The 21,714-nt window shown below is 38.7% G+C and overlaps 1 pseudogene; it reads left to right on the top strand.

Annotated features, from left to right (window-relative positions):
- Positions 1–21,427, top strand: part of LOC116095719 — a 23,836-nt pseudogene extending 2,409 nt beyond the window's left edge.
- The last annotated feature ends 287 nt before the right edge of the window (positions 21,428–21,714 follow it).

The raw sequence follows: 21,714 nt of genomic DNA on the forward strand, positions 1-21,714 counted from the left end.
ATATCTTCATTCTGTTTTTCAGTATGGATTTTTATTTTCATTTATTTTCATTGATCTTTTACTATAATTGATTCCTCTTCTCAGCTCTTTTGTCTCATACTTTTATATCACCATATTGTTTCTCCATTGCACTTTATTTTAGCTGTCCTTTCAGCTTCTTACACTCAGAAAAGGACATCATCATGTTCTTTCTTTGAGGTAATTATTTCCCTTGTACCTTCTTTCTCTTTTTCTTTATATTTCATTTACTTCGTGTGTGCATGCATCATGCCAGAGTACATGTGGGGAGGTCAGAGGACAACTCAAGCTAATTTGTTCTCTCTTTCCTTCAGCCATTTATGTCATGGAATCAAACTTGGTCATCAAGCTTCGTGGCAAGAGCCTTTATCATCTGAGTCATCTCACTGGCCCTTCTGGATTTTTTTTTATAATATCTTTTCTGTATATTATTTGTTTTCCTTTTGCCTCGGGATTTTCTTTTTCCATCTCTCCTATATATTGCTATGTATATATTTTGTGGAATATAGCTAATATTCTTTAATTATTATTCATCTTGCATACGAGGAAATTCTCTGCCCACCTGAATTTGGCTCAAGAAAAGTGTGGGAGGAGTGAGAAATGAGGACTGAGGGGGAGTCTCCTGGGATATACCATACCTGAAAGCTCAAAGCCAGCTCCTGGCCCTTTGCTCGAGTCTGATCTCACCTCAGACCTTAGTCTTTCCATTGCCCTCAGTGGTAGTGGGAAGCTGGTCCACTGATCTCTGAAAGCAGCCTCCATTTAAACCTCATCATGGTGGCCAACAAACACAGGTGCTTGTGTTTAATGATGTTTAATGCGTGTTTAATGATGATATGATGCTCTCCACTCAACAGTCATCTGACCTCTTGATTCTCTCCATTCTGTCTCCTTACCTTACTTCAGTTTTTTTTTTAACATTCTGTTTGGGTTGCCTTCATCAGCAAATCCCCACAAACTTCGTGCCTTAAGCCAACATAAACTCTTCTCTCACAGTTCCAGAGGTGAGAAGTCTGAAACCAAGGTATTGACATGATCCTGGCTCCAGGGGAAGATTTTTTTGATTGTCTTTTCCTAACCTCTGGCAGCTTTCATCAATCTTTGTCATTTTTTACCTCCTTCCTCTTGATTCTTCTCTGTGCGTCTCTCTGTATTGTCATGTCTTCTTTCAGACATCAATCACTGGGACTTAGTCTGCTCTAAGTAAATGAGGCTTAACTAATTTTATTTGCAAAACATTTCTTTAAAGGATTGTGTTCTGAGGTATCAGGGGACACAGATTTTAAAGGGAAGGGATATTGTTCAACTCATCACATGTAGAGTTTTAGACCAGGGTTGAAACAAGTAAGGTTGCTCACATTTGCATTATTCCAGCCCTGATAATGTAACAAGGAATTGAGGTACCAGGGTGTCTTTGTTAGGGTTTCATTGCTGTGAGCAGACACCATGACCAAGGTAAATCTTATAAAAGGACAACATTTAATTGGGGCTGGCTTACAGGTTCAGAGATTCAGTCCATTATCATCAAGGTGGGAACATGGCAATTTCCAGCCAGGCATGGTGCAGGAGGAGCTAAGGGTTCTACATCTTTATCATAAAGGTGCTAGTGGAAGACTGTCTTCCAGGCAGCTGGGATGAGGATCTTACAGCCCACACTCACAGTGATATATCTACTCCAACAAGGCCACACCTTCTAATAGTGCCACTCCTTGGGCAGAGCATATACAAACCATCACACAGGGCATGCCCTCTTCCCACTGTTAGCCACTGAGGTCACAGGGTGTGTCCCCTCCTAGTATTTGTTCTGTTCTTCCGTTATTATTCCAAGCAGGAGAGTAAACTTCTCATAACTACAACTTACTTTTCTAGAACATCACCAAGTTTAAGAATATCATCTATCCTGGTCTACAGAGTGAGTTCCAGGACAGCCAGGGCTACACAGAGAAACCCTGTCTGGAAAAAAACAAAACAAAACAAACAAACAAAACAAAAAAGAATATCATCTATTGTTTGTTTCTTGCATTCTCTCCTCATTTGTCCAAAATATCATTATAGTTCGTAAATGATTTGTTAATTTTAGTTTTGGATCGAACAGTCTGTTGGGTTAGTTTTCTATGAAATTGTCTTCACAGCAGGGTTTTCTCATGCTTTTGCACTGGAGGCGTTTCAGTGAGAAGGATGAAGAGGACATGCACTTGTGCTCCTGTTACTGGATGGCTACCTTGTCCCAAGGGCTGCATACTACTGCCTCCTATGTGCCAGGCAGAGGTGATGATGGCACACTACAGAAACATCCACAGAAAAAGGGCAGATGTGGAAAGTTTGTCTGCTACAGATACACCTTGGGCAGCCTTAGCAGGTGTGGCACAGGGAGGCAGGTAGGAGCCTTTTACAGTAGTCGAGAGGGTGTTATTTGGTTTCTTCTCATGTGCTGTAGGTGTGGCCTCCATTTCTGCAGCCACAGGCTGGCTGGCTGCTTGCTAATTTGCTAAGTAGTAACGTTCATACCAGCAGCCATCTCTAGAGACTGGCAGTTTGAGATGACCTTAGGAGTTAGGCTCTAGAGGTTTGTGTAAGATGTGTGGTTCTCAGTCTGTGCATTGTGACCCCTGTGGGGGGTGAATGACCCCCTTATGGGCGCTTCCCAAGACCATCAGAAAACACAGATGTTTACATTATGATTTATAACAGTAGCACGATTGCAATTACAAAGTAGCAATGAAGATAATTTTATGGTTGAGGTAACCACAACATGAAGAACATGAGATCACAGCATTAGGAAGGTTTGGAACCACTGGTGTGGGGGTGTCACACATCACCAAGCCCATTTTTAAGCCCTCAGGCTGTTAGAGACTTAAAGATTTTTGCTTTTAATTTTTGACTGTTTGTTTCTATGTGTAGGCTGTAATTCATTTAACAATTCTTTCATTGAGTTCTTATTATCAAAGTACTGGAATGGACATCACTACTCATTCACATAACAGTGAGGGAAGGAGATTTTTGTCTGCTCTGCGGTATTTTTTTTTTCTTTTTTGCTCCTTGGAACTGTCTGGAAAGTCATGCATGTATGTTTTGCATTACTCTGTTTTATTTTCTTAATATAAGACTACTAGAATGGATATGAATCTGCACAAAACGGTGTAGGAAGAGACTTTCATCTACTCGGAGGTATATTTTTGTGCCCCCTGGAACCATCTAGGAATTCATGAATGTATGTTTTTCTCACACTCAGGTATATGGGAAGGATGAATCTTTGCTACTAGCACGTTTCCAAAGATTCATCTCTTTCTTTCACTAACCACTGGGGAATCTTCTGTCCAGTCTACCTGACTGTTAGTCCATAGGAGAAGCCAGTGAACTGCTAGCTTTATCTTGGTGAAAGCTTTTAACAAAAGCACTGAGGAAGAGCAATCATCTTCTTTTAAAAAGTCCTCATTGTTGTCAGTTGTCCACAGACCAAGATCACACAGAGAATAGTAGTATTTTTTTAACAACATTTCTCTTATCCTCTGTAAGGAGAGACTCAAGCAGTTAACAATAGTTAATAATAGTTAATAGTTAATAGTTCATGGCCATATTTCTTGTTCAGTGTTGAAATACTTCTGTACTACCTGGAAAATTCATTATAACAATAAGGGAAAAGCATTAAGGTTATTTTATAAGTATCATGCATGAGTTCTTCTGTTCACGTTGTAGGCCATCTTAACAACCCTTGATAAATGAGCTACCTGTCATGCAATATCTAAGACATGTAGCTCTGAGGCTAGGTGGCTAATCCGGGACTCAGTGGAGATGTACTGTGAATTATTGACAAACTCTGCTTTTTTTGGGAGAATCACTTTGTATTTTAGTTATTACTGTACTTGAATAGTCTTGAGTTCTAGTTCAAAATCATAAGGTTTTCTATACCTATATGAGAATATGAGAATTTGTAACACGCTATTCCATACTAACATCCAGATGGAAGGAGTCACAACATTTAGAGGTGCTTTTCAGTATCTGTTATATGTAGCAAACAGGAACCATTCAGATGTAAGAAAATAATAAAAAAGTAATACATAATTAAATAATTACAAGGAAAAATAGTGAACTAATATTTTAGTACATTAGGAAATATGTTCTTCAAAATTTGATGATGTTAAGTAAGGGAATTTAGAGGCCACAGGTGAAGAAGGAAAGATTTTAAAAACATTAAGACTAGTGAAATAAGGCTTGGAGGTACCCCCACAATTTGAATATTTGTTGACAAGCATGAAGTCCTTCCTTAGGATTTCTAGCACCCAGATAAAAGCTCAGCGAGGGAGCATACATTTAGAAATCCAGGTATGGGGACTGGCCAGAGAATTCCCTTAAATGGAGAACTCTACCTTAAATGGAGAACTCTAGGTTTCATGAGAGATCCTGTCTCAAAAATGAGGAAAGTGACTGAGGAAATTGCCTGAGATCCACCTCTGACCTGTACACATGCTGTGTGGATGAGCAGAGCCACACATACCACGACACACATACCAAAGGAAGTACTGAAATCATGAATAAGATAGCTCATTAATTCTATTCAGCATTACAGTAGAGGTTCTAACCACTCCAATTAGGGAATAAAATTAAGTTACTTTGAATAGAAATAAAGAATTAAACTATTACAAATAATGATCTTAAACATAAAGATCCATAGAAGATCTTCAAATAATCTATTATAATGAACAAATGGGTCCAGTAAGGTGAGGATATAATGTATAGTGATATAGAATATTGATCAATAATATCTATATTGAGAGAGAGAGAAAAAGAGAGAGAGAGAGATCAGTGCATCTCTACATACCAACAATAACCAGTCCAAAACTGAATTAAGAAAGTAATTCCATTTGTAACAGCACTAAACAGCATAAACTACTTGGAATTAAATGCCACTAAAAAGACACAGAATGTATTAGAGAAGGTCTAAGTAAATGTAAGAATTCTAATGTGAGAGTTGAAAGATTTATATTGTTAAGACCACAGTTCTCCATAAATCAATCTATCAATTCAATATAAACTCTGCAAAACTTCCAGTTGTCTTCTTGGCAGAAGCTCATCTTATAAGTCATGTAGGAATATTAGAGACAAGATGGAGGTGATAGAGAAAGCGATGGATGGAGTCACAATCTCCACCTCTGGTCTTCCAGACCACAGTCTACTGTCAACATCATTTCTTCTTTATGAAATCTAATTTCTTCATTAAGACAACTGAATTGCTCATTTCTCAAAAATGATATGAGTTATGTTTCAATAAGAATATTTTACTGTTCAGTTCATTGAAAAAAAATTTCAAATATACAGATATCTTATTTTAAAACTTCTAATAATGGTATAATTCCTATCTGTTTTTCAGCTTCGACGGTATAAATATTCAACTGTGGTGAATATACAGTGTTTCTCTAAATTTTAGAATTCCATTTCCCATATCTTTGGAAATATTTGCTTACTGTCTCATTAATTTGATGAATAAATGTAAAGTTGTGTAAAGTAAATGAAAAGTTACCAAGAAAACATCCATTACACTGATTTATTTCATAACCCAGAGGAGATTGATGGATCACTAAACACTGCCAGGTCAAAACATACAGGATTTTTAAAAACCATAGTTAAAACACAGATGTTCTAGTAACATGATATTATCACATCTTTATGAAGATCAAAGGGTTTTTATGTCAATAGGTTTGACTGAAACCAACTTTGTCAGACATCACCAACAAAGACTTGTGCTGAATTACAGAGCCATGGAGTTGTCAGCTTCCCAAGATTAAAGAGGAAACAAACTCCCAACTGCCTTCAAGATTACTGAATTTTTCATTTAAAGGGATTTATTCCCCATCCTTACCGAGCATAGTTGAAATGTCCTCACTACTTCTTGGAATGTTTCTGTCTCAATTCTCTCCTAAGTACCACTCTCATTTCTATAAAACATGTCTAACAAACTAAGCAGACAAGTAGACTTGTGTCGGTGTTTGCAACATTCACTTGCTAAGCTCTCGTTAAATATTCATTCCCCAAATTGTGCACTGGGTTTAAGGATTTTCAATTGCTTTATTTGTTTTTTTCCCCAAACTTCGTTACAATGCTGTTGCAGGTTTACAGGGCCAGCCTTTATCACATTCGCTTAAGTGTCCTCTTATTCCTAGGTTATTGACTCCTTTTAGCATTAAGAAGACATCCTTGATTTTATCAAATAGTATTTCTGTATCTTTTAGGATGATTATAATTTTTGTTCTTTTAACATTCTGTTGATATATAAATTGACTTTCAGGTATTGGGAGATATCTTTTAAATAAATGACATTTTACCACAGATGTCGGTGCTTTCTTTAACTTTTAAAGAAATATTTTAATGGCTGAAGCTGACACAGTAATTTGACATACTGATTGAAGACATGACACTAATGTAGTATGCTTTCGGCAACAGACTCTTCTTGACACCTGTCAGCACAGTGTGATATGTGGTGAAATGATGTCAATGATGGAACGGCCTTACCTGGAAGTTCCAATGTTTATCACAGAAAGTATTGACATGCATTGATTCTGTCATTCATCATATTGACTTTTGCTCCTTACTTGCGTGTTTAGCAAGGACACTTGCGTTTTACAGTTAGGTGGTCAGTGGAATCAGAGCCATTCTTATCTGTTCCACCTTGCCACAAACTGTGATCGACAGCACTTTAATGCTTAGTTACTCATCTAATGACAAGTCTACCCAACAGTGCTATCAAACAGAACAACTTTATTTAAAAACTACATTCCAAGGGGTGGAGAGATGATGACTCAGTGGCTTGTTGCTTTTGCAGAGGATCTGGGGTTGATTTGTAGCACCAACATGAAAGTTCACAATTTTAACTCTAGTTTCAGGAAAGCTAACACCATCTTTATGGCCTGTTGGTGTGGGCACCAAGCATACACATTATTCACATACTTATATGGAAGACAATATTCATATACATAAAATAAAAAATATATGTATATAAACACAAAATCAGATATTGATAGAGACATAAATAGAGAAACAGAGAAATGCATTTTTTTGGTGTCATAGTCATTTTTTTATTAGATATTTTCATTTCAAATGTTATCCTTTTTCCTGGTTTCTCCTTTGAAAACCCCCTATTCCTTCTCCCATCCCCCTAGTCACCAACCCACCCTCTCCTGCTTTCTGGCCCTGGCATTCCCCTACACTGGGGCATAGAACCTTCACAGGACCAAAGGTCTCTCCTCTCATTGATGTCTGAAAAGGCCATCTTCTGCTTCCTATGTAGCTGGAGCCAAAGGTTCCCCCATGTGTACTCTTTGGTTTAGTCCCTGGGAGCTCTGGGGCTACTGGTTAGTTCATATTGTTGCTCCTTCTTTGGGGCTACAAACCCCTTCTACTCCTTGGGTCCTTTTTCTAGCTCCTCCATTGGGTAGTCTGTGCTCAGTCCAATGGTTGACTGAGAGCATCCACCTCTGTATTTGTCAGGCACTGACAGAGCCTCTCAGGAGACAGCTATATCAGGCTTCTGTCAGCAAGCACTTATTGTCATCCAAAATAGTGTCTGAGTTTGGTGACTGTATATGGGATGGATCCCCAGGTGGGGCAGTCTCTGGATGGCCTTTCCTTCAGTATCTGCTCTACACTTTGTCTCTGTAACTCTTTCCATGGGTATTTTGTTCCCCCTTCTAAGAAGGATTGAAGCATTCACACTTTGGTCTTCTTTCTTCTTGAGCTTCATGTGGTCTGTGAATTGTATCTTGGGTATTCCGAGCTTCTGGGCTAATATCCACTTATCAGTGAGTGTATACCGTGTGTGTTCTTTTTTGATTGGGTTACCTCACTCAGGATGATATGTTCTAGTTCCATCCATTTGCCTAAGAATTTCATGAAGTCATTGTTTTTAACAGCTGAGTAGTACTCCATTGTGTAAATGAACCACATTTTCTGTATCCATTCCTCTTTTGAGTGACATCTGGATTCTTTCCAGCTTCTGGTTATTATAAATAAGGCTGTTGTGAACATAGTGGAGCATGTGTCCTTATTACATCTTGCAGTATCTTCTGGGTATATACCCAGGAGTGGTATTGCTGGGTCCTCAGGTAGTACTAAGTCCAATTTTCTGAGGAACTGCCAAACTGATTTCCAGAGTTGTTGTACCAGCTTGCAATCCCACCAGCAATGGAGGAGTGTTCCTCTTTCTCCACATTCTTTGCAGCATCTGCTGTCACCTGAGTTTTTGTTCTTAGACATTCTGACTGGTGTGAGGTGGGATCTCAGGGTTGTTTTGATTTGGAGAAATGGAAATTTTATATTATGTCTCATATCTCATTTGACATTTTATTCATAAACATAAAAGAAATAGAATAGCCACTTAAAAAATCCTGGTCCTTTTTTTGAGGAAGAAAATCTGGCTTCAATCTTGAATTTTAGAGTCCCAAGACTTGAGTCAGCAACATGGTTATTATACTAGAAGCAAACGGAAAGAGAGCAGCACTGAGTTTGAAGTGGATGTCTGGAGATAGCATCTCCTAACTTTTCCCGTTAGTTTGGGGAATGCTTTTCTAGTCTGGACTCTTATTATGATGGCTTATTTTGCTTCTATCTCATCCTTTAGGAGGAATTGATATATTAGGAGAAAATGGATTCTATTAGAAAGAACAGAGGGGAAAGAAACCAGGTACTGTAGGAGGTAGATGAAATGAATGGCTCAAGTAGACTAGTAGATGCCATCAAAGCTAAATATAAAAGAGTTACTATGGCTACAAAGGTGGTATATTTGAATAGAATGGTTATGAAAGTCTTTTAAATGCTAATTAAAATTGGGAGAAGTCTGCTATTTCAAAATGCAGATAGTTCCCCTACTTCTTGTACTTTTATGGCTTCTCACTATCACCCCGTGAGACTGAGTTCCTTTTTGTAAAGGCTATTTTCTGCTAGTCCTATCATGTGACTCTATTCTTCATTTGTTTGGAGTGAGGAAACTCAGGAGCCTTGTTATTGTGATGAAGAAAGAGCATGTTTGTTCATGTGAAACATCTGTTAAGATATTAGTGGATCCTTCTGGAGAGCTAAGACAGTCATTCAAGGCTAAGCCACAGTCCCGTGAGGACAATCAAGACAGACAGATTCAATTCTGTTGTCCAAGAACTTGTATGAGGAGTCATGCTGAGAATCACCTGAGTTCTGTCAATATCTTTCATTCTTTAAGAAGCAGAGAGGGCTGGAGAAGTGGCTGAGCAGTTAAGAGTGCCTGATGTTCTTCCAGAGGACCCAGGTTCAATTCCTAATACCCACATGGCAGCTCATAAGCATCTCTAACTACAGTTCCAAGGGATCCAATGTCATCTTCTGGTCTCTGTGGACATCAGGCACACAAGTGTTACACAGACATACATGTAGACAAAACAAAACAAACAAAAGCTGGGTGGTGGTGGTGCATGCCATTAAAGCCCAGTTGTGGAGAGGTAGAGGCAAGTAGATCTCTCTGAGTTCCAATGCTAGTTCCAGGACACACAGGACGCACAGAGAAACCATGTCTTGAAACAACAGCAACAGCAACAACAACAAAACACAAACAAATAACAAAAAAGAAATAGCCACTGTTCTTTGTATTTAAACATAAGAGACATCAAATCTTGAGTATTTGTGTATGGGGGTGGGTGAGTGGGTGTGGGTGTGGGTGGGTGTGGTATGGTGTCTGTAGGTGGAAATTAGAAGTCAGGCTTTTTTTTTTTTCTTGAGACAGAGTTTGTCATTGGCTCAGAGCTTACCAAGTAGGCTAGGTGAATTGCTCAGTGAGTTGCTGGATCTACCTTTCTTTGAATCTTCAGTGATGGTATTTTCATGTGGTTCCTAAAACTCTAACTCAGGTCCTTATGCTTTCTTGACAAGTTCCTTACCAACTGACCCATCTCCCAACCTTAGTTCACCCATTTGTAACTATGGGCATATAGTACTTCAAGTTTTAACACTGCCCATAGTGTTATCTGGGAGACAGTGTCATTAACATGATAATCTCCTTCTGTATACCTCTCTGTAGTAAAACAATCAGATCTTGTTGATTTTTTTTTAATCTCTCAGGTACAAATTAAATGTTTTAAGACATAAGAGAGAGGGAGGGGGGAAAATAAAAAGTGAAAAAAAATGTTTTTATTAACTTTCTTCTGACTTTTAAAATTTATTCATTTATTTACACCCCAAACGCTGCCTCTGCTCACTGCTCCCCCTCACAGAGTCCCTCTTCTTACCCCTTCTCCTCTGAGAGAGTATCCCCCACCCTGGTACATCAAGTCTCTGCATGATTAGGCTCATTTTCTCCCACTGAGGCCAGACAAGGCAGCAATGGAGACTGAGCATGTCTGCTACATGTGTGCAGGGCAGAGGTAGGGTGCTCAATCCAGCCCATGTATGTTCTTTGGTTAGTGGCTCAGTCTCTGAGAGCTTCCAGGGGTCCAGGTTAATTGGCTCTGTTGTCTTCCGAGGTTCTTTTCCTCTTCAGGCTCTTCAATCCTTCCCTCAACTCTTCCACAAGAGTCCAATGTTTGGCTGTGGTTTTTTGCATCAGCTGCTGGCTAGAGCCTCTCAGAGGACAGCTACGTTAGGCTTCTGTCTGCAAGCATAACAGAGCATCATTAATAGTCTCAAGGATTGGTGCTTGCTTGTGGGATGGATCTTAAGTTGGGCAGGTTATTGGTTGACCTTTGCTTTAGTTTCTGCTCCGTCTTTGTCCCTGCATTTCAGTTAGACAGGACAAATTTTGGGTTGAAAGTTTTGTGTGTGGGTTAGTGTCCTTACCCCTCCACTGGGGTTCCTGCCTGGATAAAGGAGGTAGCCTCCTCAGGTTCCATGTCCCCACTGTTCGACATCTCCCCTAAGGTCACCCACACTGACTCCTGGGAGCCTCCTACATCCCAGGTCTCTGGGACTTCCTAGAGATCCTCCCACTCCTCCCACACCCAGCAGCTGTAGATTTCCGTGTATTCTCCTGGCTTTCTGGCCTTCTCTTCTGTCTTTTCCAACACCTGATCCTGCCCACTTTCCCTTTCCTCTCTCTTCTCCCACCCAGTATCCTCCCTCCCTCTTCCTCCTATGACTATTTTATTCCTCTTCTAAGTGAGAGTTAAGCATCTTCACTTGGACCTTCCTTCTTGTTTAAATTCTTTGGGTCTGTGAGGTCTATAATCAGTATCCTGTACTTTATGGATATGTATCCACTTATCAGTGAGTACATACCATGTATGTCATTTCGGGTCTGGGTTACCTTACTCAGGATCATGTTTTCTAGTTCCATCCATCTGTCTGCAAAATTCATGATGTCCTTGTTTTTAATAACTAAATAGTATTCCATTGTATAAATGAACCACATTTTCTATATCCATTGTTTGGTTGAAGGACATCTGGGCTGTTCCCAGTTTCTGGCTATTATACATAAGACTGCTATGAACACACTGGAGCATGTGCCCTTGTGGTATGGTGGAGCATCTTTTGGATATATGCCCAGGAGCAGTATAGTTGGGTCTTCAGGTAGAACTATTTCCAATTTTGTGAGAAACTGCCAGTTTGATTTCCACAGTGGTTGTACAAGTTTGCAATCCCAGCAGCAATAGATGCGTGTTCCCCTTTCTCCACATCTTTGTCAGCATGGGGTATTGTGTGAAGTTTTTTTTATCTTAACCATTCTGATTGGTGTAAGGTGGAATCTCTGGGTCCTTTTGATTTGCATTTCCCTGATGACTAAGGATGGTGAACCATTTTTTTAAGTGCTTCTTGGCCATTCGAGATACTGCTGTAGAGAATTCTTTGTTTAGCTCTGTACCCCATTTTTTTAAATTGGGTTATTTGGTTTGCTGGAGTATGCATGTAGAAGGATGCAAATAGATCCATAATTATCACCCTTCACAAAACTCAAGTCCACGTGGATCAAGGACCTGAACATAAAATCGGATACACTGAATCTAATAGAAGAGAAAGAGCCTTGAACATATTTGGTACAGGAGACAGTTTCCCAAACAGAACATCAATGGCTCAAGCTCTTAGATCAACAATTGATAAATGGGACCTCATGAAACTGCAAAGCTTCTGTAAGGCAAAGGACACTGTTAATAGGACAAAATGGCAGCCTACAGAGTGGGAAAGGATCTTCACCAACCCTACATCTGACAGAGGGCTGATATCCAAAATTTATAAAGAATTCAAGAAGTTAGACTCCAACAAACTACAAAACCCAATTAAAAACTGGGGTACAAAGATAAAATTGAACAATTTTAAGGACAAATTTGTATACCTGGTTGAAGGTCATTTTTCTCAGCATACCAATTGACAGCCAGTAGAATATTTCACAGCAAAACATTGTTCAGGTCCCTGGTGGCAAATGATCCAGACTGCTGGCTGAACCATGCAGACAGCAAGGAGAATTTTAGTTGTAATTGTCCCAAGGAAGGCCACACAAGGCAGTCTCAGAACAGATTCTTTGGACACAAGGGAGTTGGCCATTCAGGGCAGAGAGACCTCAGTGCTTCACACCAGGTCACCTGATAGAGCCAATGCATACATTTTAAAAATGTAATATATTAATAAATTTCCTATTTCCAATGTGTATTTAAAAATCTGTGCAAGATAGGAAAGAACATTGGGAACTACAATAAAAAAGAATAATACTAGAAAAAATAGAGGCCGTATCAAAAACATGAGCTGACTGGGTATAATTACTAGTCAAGCAGAAAGTCTATTGCATTATACATTTTCATATTCATGAAGAAGAAGGCTGACCTAAGGATCCCAAGATGCTAACTTGTAATGTTTGGAAGGTGAGAATTAAGTTATTAGGTCCAGCAAAATAGCCAGCTTAAAAGAAAAACCAAGATAAAATTCATGTTTCCCACATGTACGACTAGTAGTTTTTTAGAAAGCAAAATGGGCAGTAAAATCTAATTATTATGTCACATTAAAAACCACTTAACAACAAATATTAAATATAACATTAAGAAGAAATTCATGTAACATAAGAGAAACGTATTACTGTTTATGTAAAACTTATTTCAATAAAGAATTACACAACATATTATATTTTACTTCTTTTAAATTCGTAGTTAGGAGCTGTGGAGATAGCTTAGTTGATAAAGTATTTGCCACGCAGACAATAAGCACCTGAGCTTGATCTTTAGAATCCACAGAAAAGTAATCCAAATGCTGGAGAGACTAAGAGAGCAGGATCCCAGGGCTCACTGGCTAGCCAGCCTGGACTGATGAGTGAGCATCAGGTCCCTGTCTCAAAACAACAGGATGGATGCTTCCCAAGGAGGGACATCCAAACTTGCCACCTGGCCTCTACATACATACATGTGCACCTGTACACACTATTGTACTCTCCATCCAAAACACACAGACAGCTAGTCAATCCATCCATTAATCGGTTAAAAATAAAGTATACTTACTGGGAATACAATTTCAGGACAGAATTCTTTTTATTTTTCTCCAACCTCTCTCACTTGCCAGTAAGGACAGACAAAATTGCCAGATATGTTGTAAGCTGAATGGTTGCATTCCCCTAAAATTTATATGTTCAAATGTTTGCCACAACATGATAGTGTCAGGAGGTTGTGGTTTTGGCAAATATCTGAGCCGTAAGGCTGGGGCCCTCATTAATAAAATTAATGCTTTGTGCAAGGAGGACCAAAAGCTAATTCCTCTTCTGCCACTGAGGATACACTGCAAAGTCTCAACCCAGCAGAACCTGGCCACACTGGTTCCGGTCCCGGGCTTCCAGCCAGCAGAGCTGTGGGAACTGTTGTTTATGAGCCACCTAATCTACAATGCTTTATAGGTTGGTATTGACAAAGATAAGGTTTTAGGAATTTTCATTCATTTATATTAATTACAAATTAATTATAATTGTAAGCCTAAGGTTCCAGGGGTTTCTCTATGTAGGTGTGGGCAGTTTTCTTGGACCCACTACTGTTTTTTCTCTTCTACTGTCATCTTCGATTTAAAAAATTAAAATGAATTTACTCTTTGTTTTCTATTAGCTTTTATTTATTTTTTATTTTGTTACTATGTTGTTAGAGGTTGTCATAGAGACTTCAGCATCCAGCCGTGATTACATTCTGATATGAATTATCTTTTTTCCTACCTTTCTGATATTTAAAATTTATTCATGTGATAACTTTTGTATTCATTTTTATACATATTTAAAGCCCCAAAGGGCATTATGATCACTGGTTTAATGTGCAGCATTCCAGTTTTGTATCATTGGCATAGTCCTTTTATTTCTAGATTTTCTTCTACCTAGAATCTATCTCTTTGAATGATGTTCAGTGGCATTTCTCCTGCAGCAGATTAACTCATAAAAATTCCATTCAACTTGAAACATTCTTATTTCACCTCTCATTTTGAAGAATAAATTTACCATACATAGTGTTTTAAATTGAAATCCGTTTTCTTTCAGTATTTGTAGCCTATCATTTCATCCTCTGTTTTCTAGAAGTTCTGTTGAGAAGTTGCTGTATATTTGCTTGTTCTTGCTAATATTTTTTAACTACAATATGTTTCTTGCAGATTCTCTGTGAAGTAGTTATTTTCAAACATTTAAGAAACTCTTGGTCATCATGTCCTCCTGTCCTTTCTTTTTGTAGTGTAATTAAACTTATTCTAGACCTTTAAAATGTATTTCTTTTAGACATTTCTAAATTTTCTACTTTTTTCTTTAAGGCTTTCCTCTAAATATTTCCTAGTTATCTGCTTCTACTTTAACAATCCTCTCCATTGCTATCTCTAATCAGTTAACTCATGTGGTGTGTTATTAATTTTATGTATTATGCCTTTAAGTCTAAGAATTTCCATTTTTCATAGATTTATAGACTCTATGAAAATTTTATTTATCATTACATCTGCATTCTCTAATGTATTAATAATTGTTCATTGAAAAACTTTTCACTATTATAGGAACATTATATAGTCCTATAAATGCTATATTTTAAGTTATATAGTATCTTTTGGCTTGTGTGATGATTGTGATTGGATGCTGTGTTTTTGACTGGATGTATTGCTTTGTTTATTGCCCAAACCTACAAATGTTTTATCCTTTTCAAAACTATTCATCACTTTGTTACACAGAAGTAATGGCTATGGTTATCATACTCTATATAGGAACACACACACACACACACACACACACACACACACACATATAGGTTTATACATATGCATACAGGTCTTCGCATGCTTCAATTCTCCTCGACTCCTGGGGTGAATAACTAACAGCAGCTTCTAAATACGAGGATGATGGGGTCTCTGTGCCACTTTGTTTGCCAAGTTCTGAACTATTGCTTTTTAGCTGAATCTCTGTCTTGTTTCTTAGACAATTTCTGCTTTATCCATTTAGCTTCCTGCTCTGTTATTTTCAGAATTTGCTAAAGGTTTAATATGTCTAATATATCTAGTCATATATTAATAGGTAGTACTCTGCCCTTGACCCCATTAGAGTCTTAATTTAAGCGATCTGTAATTTTGAAAACTTAGGCTCCATGAAGACATCAAATTTCTGCTGAATTTCCTATCCTGTATGTGCGAGGCTAATGTTCTCAGGGGTCTTGCAGTGGCTCAGGAGGGCTATATACCATCTGTCACACATGGGAATCACACTTCTGTTGCTCTCCAATTTCAAAATCTTTTCTTTGGTGTGGATTTAACACATTTACCGAATGAGGAGATGGCAGGACACAAACAGCCTTCAGGTCAACATTTAGCTTTCCTGGGAGACTTGAGAAGAGTGCTGAGCAGCAGGCAGGAACCTACCAGCTCATCTCACAGATGCATTGCTCCAGGTAGATGGTCCAAACAAGTGCACAACCTTCACAATGAGTCACTCTCCCTTTTTGCTCTTGAAAAAATGACTTCATTGTCGTTATGACTTTCTTTCCTAAAGTGCCATCATTATCTAGGTATTATCTATCTTTTGGTCCATTTAATAACACATTTCCTTCTGTGTAATAAAAAAAATGAATCCTTTGTTTAGAAAAGTCTTGGAAATGATGTCTCAGTTTCTAACAGAAATGTGAAAAGAAAGCAAATGACATCAGCTGCTTTCTCCTGTGCTCAATATGCAGTTGAAAACTATGGGCCTGAAACATGATGAAGACAAAACAAAGAAAGTTCCAGAAGACTGCTCCTCAGCATAAGTGGTTTGCAATTTGTGGGCAAGGAAAGCTATTGGCTTCTTTAAAATGGAAAGCAAAGTTGTAGACTGAAGCTGGTCTGAAAGGAGTCCCTGTTAAGTTAATCACTGCAAACACTGGGCCCTGACACACAGAAGGGAAATAAGTTCTGAGGATAAGGGCTCTCTTGGAACACATTTAAATTTTAAGGGAATAATCAGATGATTAAGAGTGTGAAAAACAGCCTCAAGAGGTCATTGGGATTCCTCTGCACACTGAGAGTGCAAGCACTTCATTTTTTTAAAACTCAATTCCTCCTTTTCCAATCTGTTATGGAGAATAAAATCTGGCCTCTCAGGATATGTTGCCTTCACTGATGGAATGATCACTGGAAGGATTTTGAACTCACTGGATGAGCTTTGGGATACCTTCCCTAAAACCAGCTCTTCTCAATTACCAGCACATTTAAAATTCAGCACTTTATTAATATTTTTGAATCATTAGAGGAATATTATACTCTTTTCCCCTTTCATTTAATGTCATTTCAAATGTTTTGAGATACTAATTCATTTGGTTTTTAATGTTCTAGAATCAGATGTATGATGTAGAACCTAGAAAACTATTTCCTTGTATAAAACTGCAAACTTATGCCTTCAGCTGCAGGATCATCACAGAATCCTAAATTAAAAGTTATAACATATCCAAAGTTTATTTTAGGACCCCCCCAACACGATATGTTGAATGTTGAAGATGCTCTAAATAATCAATTATGATTTGTTGTATCCCTAAGGCTACATGACTGCTATTGGACATTTTGCTTCTTTTTTTTTTTTTTTTTTTTGGTGTTTTCGAGACAGGGTTTCTCTGTGTAGTCCTGGCTGTCCTGGAACTCACTCTGTAGACCAGGCTGGCCTCAAACTCAGAAATCCGCCTGCCTCTGCCTCCCAAGTGCTGGGACTAAAGGCGTGCGCCACCACCGCCTGGCTCGACATTTTGCTTCTTAACATGTCAAGTTCATGAAATCATACTGGGTGGAGCTGGAAAGGCTTGTGACTGGGGGAGCCAATCTGGAGTAAGAGTGATGTCAAGATGTGTCCAAAACCCAAAATAATCTTGACCTCAGACCAGCATGAGTAAGACTGTTTCCTCTTTGCTCTGGGTCTGTATGCCCCAGGGCACATAAACCTTATGACCCCCCATCTCCACCATTCTTGAGAAAGTCACGTAGCCCGGTGGCCAAATTACAGGTTAAACTTCCCTTCTCCCTATTAAAGACGTGTCCAGCAAGCACCTGGAATTCCTCTTCATGCACATTAAGCATTCCCAGCACCTTGGCACCAGCCAATAATATACAATCACCCTGAAAAACCATACCCTACTCAAGTTCTCCTTGATTGGCCAGTGGTTGATTGGGCATGAGCTTAAGGTTTTGTGACTCTTCTGTTCCACAAGACTTCTGAGCCCACTAACACCAAAAAGAAAGGGGAAAAAAGGTAGAAGTCACCTACTCACATCACCCTGACCTGGAAGTAGATTGTGTCCCATTCTGATGATTAAAAATTACTCAGGTAGCCCTACCTAAGCTACAAAGAGAATTGGTATTTATAAAAATTCTTCTGCAGGGGAGATATAGACAAAGTGTAAAACCTTCTTCCCAAGGTTTCAACCACAAACTGAAGCATGAGTCCACCCACGTTCATCTGGAGAAGCCAATGACTTTATTGGGCTTAATTTCAAAGCATAGATGAAGAGTTACTGCCGGGGTCTGGGGGCTCCTCCTCTAAAAGGCCAAACCAGAAAGTCTTTATGCATCAGGAACGAGGGGTTTCCTCTAGCCATTCAGATGGAGTCCTCTCTCCACTAGCATTCCCTGGCTTAAATATTTTATCCCCTCTCTGAATTCTAGGGCAGTTAAGGCAGGGTTGTAGACAACAGGTGCTAAACAATATCTAAACACTCTGGTAAGTATCTGTGACTCTCTCCACACTTCTACGAAGAGACATAGTCAACCAGCCCAGCTGGATTGTGCAAGGGAACACAGTTAAACTTCCAAGATAGTTATTGCCTTCCTTAGAGGACAGTCAGAACACAACACTGGCAAGTGTCATTCCTGGCTTAGCAGCTCCTTTCACTACTGAGGAAAGGGAAGGATGCTTTTGGTGTCAGCTACTTCTCACCACCACACCGTAGTAGAACACTAACCTGGATACCAGTAGTTCTCATTCGTATTTGTTGTAGAATAAGTAAACGTGTATGAATGCAGCAGTTCAAAGCAGCTTACGATGAAGAGTATTATGAGTGTTTCATGTCTGGGGTGCACAGTGTGTAGAAGTAGCAACCCCATCATGTGGTAGGCACCTAATTCACACAGGCACAAAACAGTCCTCCAGGAGGATACTGTGCTTTCTCAAGCACAACATCATTATGCAGGATGAGCACCATGACTCTTGCATCTCTGCTTCAGTGTGCTGACATAGATCACTCCACAAACACAGATGGAAGAAATGACAGTAGTGAATTATTCTTAAGGACCCTAGTTGACTTGATTTTATCCTTACGATTTAAAGCTGTCCTATGAGGTGATTGCCCAAGAGAACCCATATATCCAAACACGTAAATAACCTATCAAAAGTGGGTGGACTTTAAGCAAACTACTCATTAATAAATATCTTTGAGAGAATTTACCTGTTATGACTAAGTGTATACACATATAATATATATATATGTATATATATACATATATACATATATATACATATATATATACATATGTATATATGTATATATACATATGTATACATATGAGATATATATATATATATCACTGGCTCATATATGTAGAGCCAGTGATACACCACTTGATGACTATGCCATGGAATAACAATGGTCTGTAAATATGATCTTAGCCTCATGTTATTATAATGGAGCTGCAAAATTCTGACTGCCCAGAAACAATATAAGTGTCCCAATGTGTATGCTTATGGTGATACTGTTGTAAACAAACCTCTTGAGTTTCCAGTCATATGAGTGTAGCAAGTACAATAACATACAGTCTGTAATGGTTAATAATAAATGAGCATGTTAGTGGTATATTTAATGAATTGTACTTCTGTTATTTTAGAGCATACTCCAACTTACAAAACAGTTCATATTACAACCATACAGCTTTCATTTGCATTTTCATGTAAGAATTCTTATATAGGTCATATGAAGGACTCAATATACTGACTTAGAAATCTATAAAGCATATCAGGTAATTATAATTGCGTTGTTTTTATCTTTAAAACAACTCTGGCATATTCATATTACAGTTTAGAGTTAATTAGAAAGTATCAGACCTTAATTACATAATATATTTATTTGTACGAGGTCTCTAAACTTAAGCCTTATTACATATGTGCCTTTATGAAAGAGTTTATGAAATTAACAAGAGCTAGTATAAATTTTGTTGTGCTATCTTGCACATGATAGAGTCTCACTCCTTATCTTCCCTGTACCATTTCCCTGTGCACACTTCTAACTTCAGTCTCCTGCAGTGAGCTCCACATTCTCTCCAGTCACCATTTGTCTGCCTGGAGGAGGCAGATGTCAGCACCTGTAGCCTGGGAAGGACTTCACCTTTAGTGGTGAGGGACTGCTCTGTCATCTGATAATGTTATTCAAATTGATAGATAAAGACTGTAAATTATATTTAACCACAAAAGATTCACTAAAAGCTTAACTAATCTGGTATAGATAAATTTGTCAAGTTTTAGTGTACAAGTGAGTGGCCTCTGTCCATTTCTCTCTCACTGTTCTTTTCTATATGTGAAAGAGATTCATTTCTGACTTAAGACATACGTGTGTGTGTGCATGTGTGTGTACGCATGCATGCGTGCTTGTGTGTGAATGCGTGCATGCTTGTGTGTGCATGTGTGTGTATGTGTGTGTGCGTGTGTGTATGTGTGTGTATATGCATGTGTGTATGTGTGTGTGTGCGTATGTGTGTGTGTGATACAGAAGAACTTTCAAATCATGCTAGAATTGGATGCCTTTGCTTATAAATTTACCTGTTCTCACTATATTTGTAAAGAAATCCCTTAGATACAGCATTTATGCTTTCTGCAGTAGAAAGGAAGCCTGGAAACTTTAAACCATTTTCATTTTTACATAAAGAAGTCTTTATGGATTAGTCAGTCAGTGTTTTTCTTGAGATGTTATATTTTTGGGAAAATAACTTTATTTGAAACACTCAACGTCCTCTCATTGGCTTAGGCTTTACTTTGAAAATAATTTCTTACTTTTTTTGCTAGATGATTTCTGGGCGATTGCCATTAAGGAGAACTTTACATTCAGGTGCAAAAGAAATGTACTCCCACACCTCCCTGCACCCCTTAGTGTGATACAATTTTCCTCTCTGAATTGTGAGAACCGAGAACAGAATCAACTGGTACTAGATCTGACGTAGAAGGACAGATCAATTTTGACACCCCAAATTGAATTTGATCTCTGAAATTTTGTAACCTGATTCTGCACTTAAAAGGTGCACATAAGTACAGTCATTTCCTTTGGAGAAGCTCCAGGTTGCCACTCAGCTCTCAAATCACACGGACACACTTTGCATCATTTGGGGATGGACTTGGAAGTACACAAAGAACCTGAGACTATGAGATCAGTCTTAGGCAAACTGAGGTTTCCACATCTTAAAATGAAAGGCCCACTTTGAAAACCAGACATTTGGTAGTTGCTGCATTCTAGAAGTTGTGCTTTCATAATCTATTGATTGGGAAATAACCTAATGATCATACTTGTTATGAACTTGACAGTACCTTAACTAGATTTTCATGAGATTTATTTATACTGAACCAGAATATTTGTGTAGCATGCTATTTGAAGGACCTGCATATAAACTAGTGGACCTTCCTGCTATGGAAAGAAATATGGATCCAAAAAGGCTATGGTTATGGCCAGGGTGCTGGCATGCTCAACATGGACCATGGTGAGAGGCTGGGCATCAAGCCAGAGAAGGCTCAACCTCATATGGAGATGCTGAGAAGTGTTCCAGGTGTGGGGATTCTGTGTATGCTGCTGATATCACTGGAGCTGGAAAGCCCTGGTACAAAAACTGTTTCCGATGCACCAAGTGTGGGAAGAGTCTGAAGTCTACAATTTTGACTGAGAAAGAAGGTGAAATCTACTGTAAAGGGTGCTATGGAAAGAACTTTGGGCCCAAGGGATTTGGCTATGGTCAAGGAGCAGGGGCCCTTGTTGATGCTCAGTAATGGTATAAACTCAGTAAGCACTACAGAGAATCTCCACTACCAAGATGCAGATGGTCGTACAGCCCTCACTACTGTGAAACAGCCAACACTTAGCACTGTGCATCACATGCTACCTGCACAGGTGGGCTGGACAGGACAACTCTGCACTGTCCTGCTGATTCACTAGCATTTAAGAGCATTCTTTTATATTTGAAATAAAATTTTGGCTTGATTAAAAAAAGAAAAAGAAGGGCCACTGAAAACTTACTTACCTACTGAACCTAAATAATTGGTGACCTGGTATCTTT

This window comes from Mastomys coucha, unplaced genomic scaffold (genome assembly GCF_008632895.1).
Source record: "Mastomys coucha isolate ucsf_1 unplaced genomic scaffold, UCSF_Mcou_1 pScaffold18, whole genome shotgun sequence".
Lineage (NCBI taxonomy): Eukaryota > Metazoa > Chordata > Mammalia > Rodentia > Muridae > Mastomys > Mastomys coucha.